At 41.1% G+C, this 15710-nt stretch overlaps 1 pseudogene; it reads right to left on the reverse strand.

Moving 5' to 3' along the window:
• Positions 1 to 15710, reverse strand: part of LOC122925882 — a 2558103-nt pseudogene that overhangs the window by 2148133 nt on the left and 394260 nt on the right.

A 15710-nucleotide genomic window follows, 5' to 3' on the forward strand; every position in this document is an offset into this window, starting at 1 on the left:
TTTGCTCAAAAAGGCAGTTTTTTTACTAACAGAATATGACAGCTATATATAACTCTTGAATTTCACACGTGCAGATGCATCAAGGGCTGTAAAATTGGATATTTTGCCCAAAAAGGGTGTTTTTTAAAACCCAGAAAATTATAGCTGTATTTCTAACTTAAATTGCACACTGACTAATGCGGCAGAGCTCCCAGATGGAGGGTATTGCCAAAAATATGTGTTTTTTCAAAGCTAGAAAATTATTGAAGTATTTCAAGCTTGTTTTTAACAATAACAGATGTAGCAAAGGTTGCAATATTAAGTATTTTGCTCAAAAGGGTGTTTTTTTTTTACTAACAGAATATGATAGCAGTATACAACGCTTGAATTTCACACGTGCAGATGCATCAGGGGCTGTAAAATTGTATATTTTACCCAAAAAAGGTGTTTTTAAAACCCAGAAAATTAAAGCTGTTTCTAGCTTAAATTGCACACTGCCTAATGCGGCAGAGGCCCCAGATAAAGGGTATTGCAAAAAAAAAAAAAAATTTTTCAAAGCCAGAAAATTATCGACGTATTTCAAGCTTGTTTTTAACAATCACAGATGCAGAAAGAAAAAGTAAATTGTGTATTTTGTCCAAAAAGGTTGTTTTTTTTAAAACCCAGAAAATTATAGTTGAATTTTTAGCTTAAATTGCACACTGACTAATGCTGCAAAGGCACCAGATGTAGGATATTGCAAAAAAAAGAATGTTTTTTTAAAACCAGATTATTATTGCGGTATTTTAAGCTTAGATTTGAATGTCACAAAAGCACATATGCAGTGCTGGTGCACTGAGCTTGCAAAAAATGGCCGCCGCCACCCACCACTAACAGATGGATAAAAGTTATTTTTCTATGTCACTGGGCTCAGGGCAGGGTAAAAAGATTGTGCACGGCACCCACACAACAAAATCTATGTAGATCGCTGAGTTCAATTGGAGTTCTGATTAAAGATTCTGTCCTATTTTCTCCCTCACTTCAGCAGCATCCTATCCTTACACTAAGTACAGCAGAGTGACGTGCAATGCTACATGACTCCAGCTTATATAAAGGCTGGGCCATATGCTGCACTGGCCAATCACAGCCATGCCATTAGTAAGCATGGCTGTGATGGCTTCTAAGGGCACAGAGTTAAACGCTTGTTGATTGGCTGCTCTGCATCCTTTCAAAAAGCGCCAAGAAATCGCCGAACATTGAACCCGAACCCGAACTTTTACTGAAATGTTTGGGTTCGGGGTCCAAAAATCCTCAAGTTCGGTACGAACCCGAACTATACAATTTGGGTTCGCTCAACCCTATGCATAGTGTAGGAGTCCCACTACCTGAACAATTGTACCACAATGTGAATGAGGCCCTCTTTTAAGTGATATACAGGTTGTATCGGAGTGCCTCTTCCTTGTAATTTTTGGCAGCACTTGCACTTTATATACAAGTAGATAAAGGAAAGAATGTTTCCTAGCAACATTTCCTCTAAAATTGTTTTTATCTTTGGCTTTTTGCGTATTATTGTTAGTCTGCAAAAGTGCCGTACTACTTGGACAGCATCGTTACCAGCGGCGACCTGGGAGTCCAGTATGCATCTAGACATCCTCCCCATGCTGTTCCCGAACCATTTCAGTGGTGTTTCCATAAATTTATGACCTTTTCCTATTATTCAGACACCCTGCCCTCTTCAGAGTAGGGGGTGCCTGGTTTGATGCTCAGGTTCTTCCGTGACTTCAATTGTGCTACCGAGCACCCAAGCATCCCAAGGTGTTCTACTCGAGCACCCGAGCACTTTGGTGCTCAACCAACACTAGACACAGTCATTTATAAAACATTTTTTATTTTCTTTTAAACCTGGAAGTATGAATACTGCAGAATTACATTTTGATGAAGGCATGGAACTGTGCCACACATAATGAGACAATTTTTATGGATGCCTGTCTGGCAAAAGGTTCATCTGATGGCCAAAAGTCTCAATGAAGGGATATGGCAAACACTGTGGCAGATGGTGTAGAGAAATATTCAATTTTACAGAAGAATTTAATTTTGATAAAGGCACAAAACTGTGCCACTACAAACACCTGTCTTAAAGTCTAAGTGAAGGGATATGGTAAAAACTGTGGCTGATGATATAGAGAATTACATTTTAGAAAAGGATTCAATTATGTAGGAGTGGAACTGCGTCACATTTACCACAACTAAGTGGTATGGTAGCAACTGCAGCACCAGAACCATGGCCAGCTAATTGCAGGTTGCAAATAGTTTTTTCATGGCCACATTATGGATATCTCATTATGGAGCTGAAGGTAAAGAGCAGAAGTAAACTGAGCAGAAAAAGATGCAGTTAATGAGTACGAGGAGGCAATGTGATCTGGCTGCCACAATGAAGACCAGAATAAGGAGGATAGACTAGTTCCAATTCAGAATTTTGTCTGGTTCTATCTTCCCACAGGATACGGTGATGCTGTCTCATGGGCTGCAATAGAGCCCTGGTACCTATGTTTGTGTTTCAAAGTCCACAGCTTATTTTAATTCTACAGATCTTGCCCATGGCTGTGGGAGCTTCCCATTCAGATCTAGAGGCAGCTCAGCTTGGCCTAAGTATGGCACATTTTGTGCCTATACCCACAGTATTCGTGGCATCACCAGTTCCTGAGCTGACCACAATAGAAGCAAATCTGATTCTTTTACAGGATGTATATTGCCTCCACTCTTTATTGCCACTGCAGCTCCCACCCTTTTCCTCTGATGTCTCCACCTCCTCAGCACCCCAAATTAGCTGCCAGGTCTTGGAGCAATGAAGATAGAGATGATGGAACTGAAAGGCTTCTTTGAGGTAGCGAGGAGGAGGAGCTGGAGGAATACCTTGACCCCTGACATTCACATCATCCTGCTGCAACTAAGGTGGAGTGAGCCATCCAGTCCACAATCTCATCCACTTTGTCCTCAATAATAATGTGGCTCCTATCAGAAAACGGTGAACTGTGGACTACTTCTGACTGGATGGCTGATACTGCTACTGCTGCTACTACCCACATTCTGACTCTCGGATGATAATGCCTGGATCTTTTATTTTGTACTCTTCCATTTTCCAGATATTTTATTATGATGCCTATGAATTAAAAGTTAAGCGTTTGGTACACAGATTATTAATTGTTACTAGCAACTTTGCAGTTAAATTTCTTTGAACTATATGGTCGAATGCAGTAATGCATCTGTTAACACAGATATAACAATTCAATGTTTGTGGTAAAATGTCTTTGAACTATGTTTTCAATAGCACAGGTATAACATTGCAAATTTTGAGTTGAACTGTATTGGAAGTAGACTGTCTGATGCAGTAATGTGTATAATAATACAGATATAACATGTCTTTTAACTATGTGTTAAATAATGGGTCTAAAAATGGCAACATTTCTTTCGCTATAATGCAACATGCTCAATAACACAGATTTAATGCAATGAAATGGTTTATAAAAGGAAAAAATATGTGCATTTGCTCATGGTTTGCAACAGAATGTAATTGGTGTGATTGCAATAAGCCTACAAACCTGCAATAAGCCTCCCCCCCCGGTTTTTTTTTGGGGGGGAGGGGGTTGTGTCTGTTCATATGCAGACAAAAATTAGTTATTTTTCTTGTAGGGGTTTTGTAATGGGTTTTGTACTGCAGAACTAGCTACCAGCAGCAGCTGTATTAGACACAATATGACCAGACCCTTACTTCCTCAAAAAGTTTTCTGATCAAATTCCCTTAAATCAATTATATAGTCTTATTTTCTCCCTGTACTCTGCTTATAGTGTCCCTATTAGGCTTCATTATTGGCTTGTGTCTTTAAAGTATAACTGTCATTTTTTATTATTTTTTTAGTATTGGATTGTGCTGATTAATATCACCTTGGTGGCCCTATTTCAACTTTTCACTGTGTATTCAATTACCCCTTAATTCCACAGTTTTGATCCCTGCACTGCCTATTTTTACCTGTGCTTAAAATCAGGTTGCTAGGCAGGTCCGTCTATCTGTTGAAGGACTGAGGATGCAGAAGCAGGCTGCGTGCAAGGTCACATAACTGACAGCCAGGGACTGTAAGTAAATGATTAGAGCTACGTCCTCCCCAGCAGCTGATAACAGTGCCTGGGCTGTGTGCACTTCTCCCTGTCCCTGCGCTTGGCAGACGCTCCCTCACTCAGCAGAGCTGGATAATGCAGAGTGGAAGCAGCGCAGAGCAGGGAAGGGAGATCTGCCGTCTGCTCAGTGTATAAATGAAAGCAACATGTGGTAAGAGTCCCCTTTGTGCTGCAGGAGATTAACCCTTTAGAGGGGAGGGCTCTGGTTACTGACACTTTTGGGGGGCTATTGTTACTAGCTAGTGAGGGCAGGCGGGATTAGCCCCAGGGTGAGGGCAGTGGAGGCCATCTTAACTGAATAGTGAAATTGCAGTTTTATGCAGACTGGTTGCTAAGGGCTAAATCTTATTAAATATGGGGTAAGTCCGTCTAATAGTAACTGATTCTGGAATATCATGTTATTAGTAACTACATATATGAAAATTGAAATTAGGGTCTAAGTGTGACAGTTATCCTTTAATAGCTATTTGTCAGACACTGCCATATAGCACTCTTTGAGGTCAGAAGCTAAAGGCAGAATAATGATTCCTTTCTATCAGCATAAGGTGCTGCCTGCCGACTGTCACCTGATTGGCTGAACCAGGCTGTTTGTCAGCCTCTGAGCAGGGCAAGCTTTCCCCTACTTCCTCACAGCGTTATACGATCCTCCATCTCTTTCCTTTTTTTGTGATTTTCCAAGTCAAAAAGGTGCTGGGCACCTATTTTATGTAATTTGTCCAAGATGAATCAAAAACCTTAGGATTCATTTGACAAACAATTATTTATAAAATGTTTAATTTTAATCCAATTTGTTTAGAATTAATTTTCTGATCTATAACTATCTATAAGTTGTATAAATCTCAAGAAATCTCCTATAATATTGTAGAATTTCTTACTCTCTGTTCAGCTTTGAACGATCTGCTTTCCTTACCACAGTTTTATAACTCCTTCTATTTTGATTATTTACCATTTGAGCTAGTAGTCTTCCAGGTTTATCCCTTTCCATAAACCACCTACTTTTACATACTGATGAAGCACTATAAACAAAAAAACAAAAAAAAGATGCGTCTCAAGGGTATTTTTTTTTCCTCTGGGGATTCCTTAACATACTCTATTTTCCATCTACCAGCTTCCTACATTAATGGGGTTTTAACCTTGGAATTTTGCTTTCAAAAAGGGAATATTCTTAACCACTTACCCATTGAGGAATTATTTAAATGGATCCCATACCACTGTCTCACAGGCAGGGTTGTTGATAATAATGAAAAATTATTTTCTCTCAACTTTCCTTGTTTTGCAATTTCTTTAACACAGTATGAGTTGACTTCCCACCTAGTAATTCCATTTTTTTTTCTTCTACCTCTTTGACTAATGGGACATGATCTGAGACTCCTTGATCCATAGATGGCATTTACAACCAACATTTGCATGGTTCCCCAATGCTAAATATATCCTAGAAAAGTGAGAGTGCAATGAAAATACATTTTTCTTGGTGTTTAAACATCTGTCCAACCAACTTCCTTACATGATTTGAGCAAATTGGTGACCCCCACTTCTCTCTTTTTTATCCCTGCTGGGTAACTCCTCGCTGGGTAGAATTTGTCCTTTTTTATATCCATTAATGCATTATTATTACTAGGGTTGAGCGAATTGAATAAGGCAAAGTTGCCACAAAGCTGAATTTCCATGTGGTTGTGAAACAATGTTTCCTGAAATGGCAGTAAAAAAAAAATCATAATCATACTTACCTTATCTATTTGAGGGGCCAATGCAGCTATCTTGATTGAAGAGCCCGCACAAAATCTTGTGGACGATGTCATATGACATCGCCATGCCGGCCAGCGTGATGATGTCATTGCGCACAGCAAAAGATTTCATGCAGGATCTTTAATCAAGATAGCTGCAGCAGCCTCTTCATGCTCAAATGGATTAGTTTTTTTTTTTAACCGCTTAACTCCTGGAAGCCCTCATGTTTCATCTCAGATGCTGCAATCAGTAATGAACACAGCATCTGAGGGGTTCAATAACAGGGGGGGTCACGATATGCATTTCCTATCATTGCACCCACTCCTTTTTGTAAACTTTGCTCATCACTAATTATTACTAATAAGGGGTGCCACTATTTCGACTGGGTCACTGTATGAGATGAGACTAGGATCACTGTATGAAGGCCATTGAGTCTGGGCATAGTGTATTGGGCCATTATTGATACTAGGGGCACTGTATCAGGGCCACAATATGTCCTGGGGCAAGTGGGCGGTATTAATACAGTATATACCGAGGGCACTGTTGGTGGGAATAATATTTACTGAGGGCACTGCACAGGTTGAGGTTTAATTAAAATCCAGTAAGATTCCTCTGTTTTTAACGGATGTTAAAAATGAATGCAAAATGGACATTAATGAAAATGGGTCCACACACTGAAGCAAATTGGTAATGAAAAATTGACAGTTTATAAAATTTCAACGGACTTGTGATGTTTTTTTAATGGATTACATATTAATGTACCTCATGACAAAAGTGTCACGCCTTGCCTTGTGAATGTGCAGAGATCTGTCAGACTTCTTGTTTTGTTTTAATCTGGGTTTGAGCTGGATCCACCTTCCCTCAGGTGTATTGCGTTTCATTGTTAGTGAGGCTATTTATCCCTCCTTCGCCCAGTGGCCTGTGCGGGTTATAGTTCTTTCCTGGGAGCTCTTGTTTTGTGGTGGATCGTCTGCTCCAGCTCTGCTCAAGATAAGTCCTCTCCTTCATTTACCTTTGTGTGTTTTATCTAGGCCTTTAGGGAGACGCTTGCTTCTTCCTGGTTTGAAGAAGCAAGTTGCTTCTTCCCTTTTCCCTGCTACTTAGGGTTTGGATGAAGGGGACTTATATATCCCCGAAACGCGTTGAGCCTTCTCCTCACCCCATCCTGACTACTTAATAAAAGGAATTAACAAGAAGTTCCAGTTGAAGGACTGCCGTTTATTTCCTGACTTTCTAGAAGCGAGCCAGGCGCAGGAGGAAGGGTTTGGGGGTGTTTTGAGTTTATCCCCCATCTCTCCTCCTGGGTGAAGTGAGTATAAACCAAGTTTTATTATATAGATTTGGTTTACATACTACTGGCTAAATATCTACTATATATCTTATTTTTAGTCTGATAAAGTCATTTTATGAATATTACTTTTTATAAATATACAATTTTTGCAGACTACTACCTTAAGAGTGGCGCCTCCTTATGGGATAAAAATCTTTTTCCTGAAACTTAGGGTTTGCCCAGGGTGTTCAGATTTAGGCATGAGAGCATGTGCATATCCACCCTAAGGGTATGCACATGGGCACAGCAGTTTAGGGACAGCTTTTAGGGATCTCTAGGAGGTGACCCTTTTCTCCCTAGCTTTTGGGCCTAGTCGTTTGTTCTGTTTGTTTTCTCGTGTTTGGTTATTTACCTGCTTACCTACCTACCGTGACATTATAACCCGCCAAAAAACTGTAATATTCCTGCTCTTTGCGAAATGGAGGCTATGGATGCTTTGGCTGATCGCATGCAGGGATTTTTGCTGGAGGTTGCTGATCTCCGCAGTTCTGTTGCATGGTGTCAGAATGCTCTGGCATCTGGCGCTGTTGGAGGAAAACAGGTCTGAAGTCGCTCTAGTCTCTGCTGAACGGTTCACCATCCCTCCGGTCAGTTGATTAATTTTTTAAAGCCTTAGGCTTGATTTATGATGACCTAGACCGCGTCTCTATGGCTGAATCTTAGCTGCGCAGTTTGTTACAGGGAGAACGTACTGCAGAGTCGTATTGTGCAGAATTTAGAAGATGGGCAGCTGACTCGGGGTGGAATGATCCTGCACTCCAGAGTCAATTTTGTCAGGGGCTACCTGAGAGGTTGAAAGATGCCCTTGCTTTTCATGAGTATCCCGATTAATTGGAGACGGCCATGTCTTTGACAGTGCGGCTTGATAGACGTCTTAGAGAAAGGTATAAGATTTATCTCGAGCAGGGGGTCCCGTCTGTAAGTGGATCCGCCCCACCTAGTCCCTGGGGTAATATGACTTTTGAATCTGGGGCAGGAGAGGAGCCTATGCAGTTGGGCCAGGTTTCCTTTCGCTCAGGTGATAGGGATTTTAGGAAGCTGAATAAGCTATGTTACTTCTGTGGAAAAGAAGGTCATTTTGTTTGTGTATGTCCTTTTGTTAAACCTCAAAGCTGTAATGAAAAACTACGGAGGTATTCACATAAAGAAAAAGAAAAGACTTCCCTGACTCTTGGTAGTGTAAATGAGGAGTCTCAGCAAGCAAATATGCATTCTCCCTTTAATACCCGTTTCCTCCTGCCTGCCATGGTGGCGCTAGTGACAGTGACCGTGGTGTGGGGGTAAACCTTATTGATTTTCAGCTCCTCCAAAATCTTGGTTTTATAACTAGCACTTTAGATAAAGAGATACCAGTGTTTGCTATTGATTCCTCCCCTCTCTCACAATGGAGTCTTATTCATATGACATTCTGTTAAGGGTGGGTGATTCACATGTTGAGTCCATTTCTTGTTTTTTTATGAAGGGCTTGCCTGCTCTGATGGTTCTGGGTTTAACCGTGGTTGATAAATCATAACCCTACTATTGACTGGCAAACAAGACAAATCAGTAGCTGGAGTGAATTTTGTTCGGACAACTGTCTTTGTGCTTCTATCTCAGGGGTGTCAACTACGATCCTACCTCAGTTTTTCTCTGATTTTGCGGATGTATTCTCGGAGGGTGGAGCTCAGGAGCTGCCTCCCCATCAGTCAATCTCATCCCTCGATTATACAACCTTGATTATACAACCTTTCCCAACACGAAAGAGAAGCTATGCGGAAGTATATTGCAGAGAGTTTACAGAGAGTTTGGCAAAGGGACATATTAGGCCATCTAAGTCCCCTGTGGCCGTCGGCTTCTTTAAAAAAAAAAAAAGAAAGATGGATCACTTAGACCGTGTTTAGATTTACAGGAATTGACCCTCATTACGGTCCGTGATCCATAGCCCCTTCCTTTGATTTCTGATCTATTTGATCAACTTGTCAGAGCCAAGGTGTTCTCCAAGCTGGATTTAAGAGGAACTTATAATCTGAATCAGAATTAACAAAGGGGATGAGTGGAAAACGGAAGGTCTTTTCGAGAATCTTGTCATGCCCTTTGGTTTAACTAATGCGTCAGCGGTCTTTGTCAATGATATTTTCCATCATTTAGTGGGAAGGTTCATTGTTATTTACCTTGATAATATACTAACTTATTCACCCGATTTGGAGACCCATCAGGATCACGTGAGGCAGGTGTTGTCGATCCTTCGGGATAATAAATTATATGCAAAATTGGAAAAATGTGTATTTGCTGTCCGGGAGCTACTGTTTTTAGGATACCTGCTTTCTGACTCAGGTTTTTGTATGGACTACTGGAATGGGACCGGCCTGAGAATCAGAAAGCTCTGATGCATTTTGGGGTTTTACCAATTACTACAGAAAATTAATCTTGAATTATTCCACCATTGTAAAACCTTTGACAGATATGACTAAAAATGGCACCGACTTTTCTGTCTGGTCGGATGTGGCATTACAGGCTTTTTCTGCTATTAAGAAATGTTTTGCGTCTGCTCCCATTCTGATGCAACCTGATGTGTCTCAACCATTCATCATGGAGGTTGATGCATCAGAAGTGGGGTTCAGAGCAGTTCTGTCGCAGGGTTCATCCCCTAGCAAATGGCGTCCATGTGTTTTTTTCTCCAAGAAACTGTCGGCCGCTGAAAGAAATTATGATGTAGGAGATAGAGAGTTGCTGGCCATTAAATTGGCCTTTGAAGAATGTCGTCATTGGTTGGAGGGGGCTACTCATCCTATTACGGTATATACTGACCACAAGAATTTGGCTTACTTGCAGTCTGCTAAGCGCCTGAATCCTAGACAGGCTAGATGGTCACAGTTTTTTACTAGGTTAAATTTTGTGGTCACCTTTCGCACTGGGGTTAAAAACGTCAAGGCAGATGCATTGTCACGTATTTTTCCTGGGGGGAGTGATTCGGAGGATCAGCTCCGATTTTGGCTGTTGGGGTGGTGGTATCCGCTCTGTTCCCCGAGTTGGAGATGGAGATGTTGAGGGCCCAGGAGGAGGCTCCTGATTCTTGTCCTCCAGACAAGTCGTTTGTTCCTGCTGAACTGTGATACAAGGTGTTCAAGAAACATCATGATACGGTCCTTGCGGGACAGCCTGGAAGACAATCCACCATAGATCTTATTTCCCGGACATTCTAGTGGCCAGGGTTGCGCAAGGGTGTGGAGGGTTATTTGACAGCTTGTGAGACCTGTGCACGCGCAAAGGTGGCTTACCCTCTGCCTTCAGGATCCCATCTTCCTTTATCCATCCCATCTCGTCCTTGGACACATTTGTCCATGGACTTTATTACTGATTTGCCGAGTTCCTCTGGGAAAACTGTGATTTTGGTGGTAGTGGAAAGCTTCAGTAAGATGGCCCACTTTGTACCGTTGCCTAGCTTGCCCAATGCCAAAACTCTTGCTCAGGTTTTTATCGATAACATTGTGAAACTACATGGCATTCCCTCTGATGTGGTGTCTGATAGGGGAACGCAATTTGTTTCCAGGTTTTGGAGGGCGTTCTGCTCTCCTCTGGGAATTCAACTATCTTTTTCTTCGGCTTTTCATCCCTAGTCGAATGGTCAGACAGAGCGACCCAACCGAAACCTGGAGACCTATTTGAGGTGTTTTGTTGCAGAGAACCAGGATGACTGGTCCTCGTTCTTGTTTCTAGCTGAGTTTGCCTTGAATAACTATAGACAGGAGTCCACTGATAAGTCGCCATTTTTTGGCGCATATGGTTTTCACCCACAGTTTGGTACTTTTTCTGGGACTGGATCTTCTGGGATGCCAGAAGAGGAGAGATTCTCTTCTACCTTGTCATCTATCTGGCGGAAGATCCCAGTTAATTTGGAAAAGATGGGTGAAATATATAAATGGATGGCTGACAGGAGACGTATGGCTGGTCCGGACCTGTGTGTGGGTGATTCGGTGTAGTTGTCCACTAGAAACATTAAGCTGAAGTAACCATCTTGGAAATTGGGTCCAAGATTTATTGGCCCTTACAAAATCTCTGTGATTGTCAACCCGGTGGAGTTTCATCTGGATATTCCGCAGACCTGGAAGATCCATAATGTGTTTCACGGGTCTTTATTAAAGAAATATGAGGAACCTGTGGAACAATCTCCATTGCCACCTCCCCCTGTCCTAGTGGATGGCAATTTGGAGTTTGAAATCTCTAAGATTCTCGACTCTTCGCGTTCTTCGGGGTTCCCTCTAGTACCTGGTGCACTGGAAGGGATACGGTCCCCAGGAAAGAATGTGGATTCCGGCTGCTGATGTCAGTGCTAGCCGCCTGGTGAGGGCCTTGCACAGGGCACACCCGGATAAAGTTGGTTCGGGGTGTCCGGAGGTAACCCGTAGAAGGGGGGGGGGTACTGTCATGCCTTGCCCTGTGAATGTGTGGAGATCTGTCAGACTGGCTGAACATGTCTGACTTCTTGGTTTGTTTTGATTTGGGTTTGAGCTGGATCCACCTTCCCTCAGGTGTACTGGGTTTCATTGCTAGTGAGGCTATTTATCCCTGCTTCCACCAGTGGCCTGTGCGAGTTATAGTTCTTTCCTGGGAGCTCTTGATTTGTGGTGTATCGTCTGCTCCAGCTCTGCTCAAGATAAGTCCTCTCCTTCATTTCCCTTTGTGTGTTTTTGTCTAGGCCTCTAGGGAGATGCTTGCTTCTCCCTGGTTTGAAGAAGCAGGTTGCCTCTTTGCTTTTGCCTGCTGCTTAGGGTTTGCCCAGGGTGTTCAGATTGAGGCACAAGGGCATCCGCATATCCATCCTAAGGCTATGCACATGGGCACAGCAATTTAGGGACAGCTTTTAGGGATCGCTAGGAGGTGACCCTTTTCTCCCTAGCTTTTGGGCCTAGTCGTTTGATCTATTTGTTTCCCCGTGTTTGGTTATTTCCCTGCTTACCTACCTACCATGATAAAAAGCCATTGAAATCCATTAAAAAGTTAGTTAGCTTTTTCGTGCCATTCTTTAGTTAACATGTTAACCATCAAGTTTACCATGTTAACCATCTGTACTTACCTTTCTGTCACTCCACTGATTCCGCTATCCCGGGATCATTTGACACCCCCCCCCCCCATCTGTCTATGGGATGTTCCTCTGATATCACAACAAGTTATTCTCCTCTTTCTTCCTGTTCAGCTACATCTACATTATGCAGTTGAACAGGAAGAAAGAAGAACACATTTAGTTGTAATGTCAAGAGCCTGCAGCCAGTTGGTGGGGTCACACCATCCCAGCGGGGATAAAAAAATAGCGGAATGATAGAAAGATAAGTACTGCTCAAAGTGTCTTCTCTGCATGGGTCAGCTAAAAGAGGCTTTTTAGGCTGAAGGTCAGAAAACTCATTTAATGTGCAGTTAAGATGATACATCACGTGCCTGCATATAATTGTGATGTTTTCGTATGTGCCATGGCTCCCAAGGAAGGGGGACTACTTTGTTAATACAACTGCTGTAAAGCTTCTATAGCTGTGTCTTTGCCAGGGAGCCAAAATCAGGAGCACTAAAACAGTGAGTAGTAGCCAGAATATAAGAAGAATAAATTATACATACTTAGATAATTCTGTGCCTTGAAGGAATGTATTGTCGGGTGGTATGTCCTTATTTTTCTATTTTCTATGTTACTATATATTAAAAAGGAATCTAAATTGTGAAGTTTTTGCACTGGCAACTGTTGACACTTCTTGTTCTGAAGAGATCACGTCTCAGCAGTCATATTATTATCATCACAAACAGGATATAATTGAAATGTAAAACTTCTACTATAGACCTGGAGGCAAGTAACGCAGAATCCACCATTAATCATAGGTAATGAACATATCTCCCCCTACTTCCTTCATAGTGACATCTACACATGTTACAAAGTCTTTGACAAAAATCCGTTACATGTTTTCTGTATCAGATTTATATGTCTGGGTGCCTGCTGTAAAGCAAATCTCTAATCTCCCATTTTTTATTCAGAGCAGCAGAGCAGGCAAAATGACGGCAGGTACTCTGATCTGATATATTTGGTTGTAAAAGAGGGCAATATATTTGCTGAAGGGCTGCAGAGCAGTACAATAATGTATCTGTAGGCAACAGTGCCGCAGGGTGGAGGTTCCAACCACGTGTGGAGTTGCATTTTAGCAAATAGAGTTAAGGATTTGGTCAGGATTAATGATGTACTGAATGAGAAATGCAGGAAAATACTTATTCATCATGCAATGCCATCAGAGTGGTGTCTGATTGGCTTCAAATTTATTCTTCAGCATGACAATGACTGCAAACATACAGCTATTGTCATTAAGCACTATATTCAATGTTAAGAAGAACAAGGAGTCCTGGAAGTAATTAATAGCCCCAAGGAGCCCTGATCTCATTATCCTATGTGTCTGGGATTACATGAAGAGACAGAAAATTTAGAGAAAGCCTACATCCAGAAGATCTGTGGTTAGTTCTTCAAGATGTTTGGAACAACCTGTCTGCCAAGTTCCTTCAAAAAGTGTAAAGGGCGCTCACACCAAATATTGATTTATTTGGATTTTTCTTTTGTTCGTTGACTTTGCATTTTGTTGATAAAAATAAACAATAGCCTTTACCTACAACACAAATCTAAGTATTGTAGTCCAATGACTAGAAGATACTGTATACAGATAATATGAGTGCTATGCTATACTAAGCTATGAAAAATTAGTGAATAACAGTAGAAAATTGTTAAATGGATTTTATAAGTTATTAACATGCTACTACACAAACAAAAATTGGAATGGGCTTCAGCTATCTAGTATGTATCCCATACTGATTGTAGCTCTCCACGTTGATCATGGGGTCACATATGCTGCTCTTCCACCACTTTTTCCACCAGAGTAATAATTGGAATGCGTGGATAAATTGATGTATCTTATCTTGCATTCTGCCCTCTAGACCACTCTCTGTTAAAGTAAAGGATGTCTTTAAATATCATTGGCATACTACCATCAAACTGATTTATAGGTGTATAGCCCTTGTGATATCTACAGGTGGCAGTGTCCACTGTTTGGGTGACCTTATTTTATGATAAAAATAGCATAAATCAAATCCTTTGTAACAAAGTCATACTGAGCTTGGTATTGTGTGGGTTTGCAGCTGAATGTATTATTTATCTAAGGAAACAGAACAACAAAAGCAATACATTGTGTCAAAGGTAATGTACACCATTTACAAGAATTTTATTTTCATGGTGCATGGCAACACTTGTACTGCAACACAATATGGGTTTAAATGCAGAACTGACAAAAACGTCAGTCAAAGGCCCTGGGAAAATAAGAAATTATTCAAATGCTGCTATGTGTAACCTTATACAATCATGTTTCTTTTCAAACCATGCATTTGTGTAGTGGAACAAATTCAAAGCTCACGTTGTGTGCCAAGGTTCAAATATCAGCACAGAAAAGGCACCTTTGTGAACTGATGGATAACAGAAGGCATGAGACTGGCATTTTCTTGTCCTGAAGGGTTTCTCTGATTGCAGACACTCTTCTGTCTAGATGAACCTATAGCTTTTATGTTAACTGCTTCAACACCATGACTGAAGCTAAAGTTTGCAATGAGACAGGTCTTGTTCACTTTGTGAAAATACAATCTATTGTATGTTTAAAAGACCCAAACATGGGACATAATGGAGGAAAATGAAATAAATGTGGATCTTCACATTAAAGAGTACCCATCACCTGTTATTTCATGGTAGTTTTTCAATGGCTTCTATGGACACATTATACAATAGTATATTGTTATGACATGTACTGTTTATTATACCCAGTGCATTAAACGTCTGTAAACACACAAATGTAGATATCATATCTAATGATGTGTGCGTTATAAACATCTTATTTCTCTCTTTATCTTATACACTACTGAACATCCCTACAGGCCATAGTCACAAAATGGCAACTAAGGGTACGACCACATGGTTAGGTTTTTGCATGGTGTTTTGGAAGCCAAAACCAGGAGTGAATAAAAAAAATTGAAGAAGTATCTTTCCTTTATATTTTCTCTTCTTTTATGATCCACTCCTGATTTTGGCTTCCAAAACTACATGCAGATACCTGGCCATGTGGTCGTACCCTAAGCATGTAGAACAAAATGACTATTGCTTTCAGATGCCATATATTCAGTACCTCACTATTATATCAATAAACTCTTCACTTTGATCCTGATATCTTCCTCCAAGAACATTAAATAGGTTGTCCATTTCTTTACTCTTGATGGCCTTCAATATATGAACTGTGGGGGTACAAAATCCTGCCCTACCAGGATCAGTTGATTGAGTATCTCAATGGGAGAAGTGCTTCAGTATCCACCTCTGTCCACTATGTGATGGACGAAGCTGTGTAGTTCTGACACTGACTTGAGACATTGGAGATACAATACTACGGAACAGCTGATCTGCGGGAGTGCCAGGTATCGAACATCCGGTTTAATATTACAAGGCCCTGAGCCATAATCTCTAAATAGAATCATGGCATCTGCTGCT

The sequence above is a fragment of the Bufo gargarizans genome, chromosome 2 (assembly GCF_014858855.1).
Source record: "Bufo gargarizans isolate SCDJY-AF-19 chromosome 2, ASM1485885v1, whole genome shotgun sequence".
NCBI classification, from domain to species: Eukaryota; Metazoa; Chordata; class Amphibia; order Anura; family Bufonidae; genus Bufo; species Bufo gargarizans.